Source organism: Apaloderma vittatum, unplaced genomic scaffold, assembly GCF_000703405.1.
Source record: "Apaloderma vittatum isolate BGI_N311 unplaced genomic scaffold, ASM70340v1 scaffold12999, whole genome shotgun sequence".
Classification (NCBI taxonomy): Eukaryota; Metazoa; Chordata; class Aves; order Trogoniformes; family Trogonidae; genus Apaloderma; species Apaloderma vittatum.
In genome coordinates, this window is record NW_009734706.1 from 25,860 (window position 1) to 27,203 (window position 1,344).

Below are 1,344 nucleotides of genomic sequence, written 5' to 3' on the forward strand. Positions count from 1 at the left end.
CCCCCGGTAACAAAACTGCTTCCTTCCCTCTTCCCCAAAGATCCACACACCAGGAGGGGAGACTCTTGTTCCAACTCATCAGGCAGAGACAACGGAAGGCAAAGGGTGAAGAGATCTCTCTTGCTGAGCGAGTAACATCCACAGACACAACCCAGCTCCTCCGTGGCAGAGGTTCACAGGCTCTGGGGTTCCTCTTGGCCCCCCAGAAAGCGTTGCAGCAGGGGCTGCAGGGCAGCGACTCCCCCCGATGCCTCTGCTACAGGAACATGTTGCTTTGGCAGGATCCTTAATGCTGCCCAAAGCTGCACCTGGGCCAGCAGATGCCCCTGCGGAGTTGACCCAAAAGATCGGGCCAGCAGCAAACTCCACTGCATGTTTTCCTTACCTCAAGTCCTTTTCTGGGTGCTCAAAGTAACCCTTAAAATCAGTTTTGTGCCAGACACTTCACATCAAGCCTCGATGGGCAATGGCACCTTGGACGACCACAAGGACACCCGGTCTTTGCATCCATGTGTCTTGTAAAACCTCAGATCAGCGGACAAGTTAAGCAGCAGAACTGCGAAGAACTTTGAAAGCAGATGAAAACATTGAAAATCTCACCACAAATACCCAAACCAAAAATTTTAACCATCCCAGAGCGGAGATCAGGAGGGATTCAGTCGGCAAAGAGCAGCCACGGGAGGGCAACGCGCAGAGGGGCGCTCCTGGAAGGAGGACCGAAGCGTTAGCTACAAGAAAAAGAGCAGCATTTTGGGTTTTTTTCTCAGTACAGCTTTTATTTCAATTTAATTGCCAGCTTCGCCCCATTTAAAAAAATAAAATAAAATAAAATCCATTGATTTCTACAAAACTCGAGAAGACATCTGTTAGCAAAAACAGTCACCGAGCACAGGACCTGTGGAGCTCAGCAAACTGTTTGCATTTCTTAGCGTAACCGCAACACCAATTACACAGCTGCGGCACAGCACGGCAGCGCTCTGCAATAACGTTTGTGCACACAGAACAGCGACGAAAAGCATCCACAACTGCAAATTTCGACCAAGTACATTTTCAATTGATTACAGTATGAGTAAAAAAAAAAAAAAAAGAAAGAAGAGTATCTTTGCCTCGCAGCTTTGAAAACTCCAGCCAGCAGCACTGAAGCAGCCCAGTATGTCCCAGAATGAATCATCACTCTATTCCAGCTCTGGCTTGCAGGCACATCATACTTCACTGAAGTACTTTAAATAGCAGTCTGCCTTTAAATGGAATTGTGCAAATCCACTGTGTGATCTGTCGCTTCTCATCCCAGCACTCTGCATGCAGACAGTCCCTCGCTCTGCTCTGCCTTAACTATTTACACGG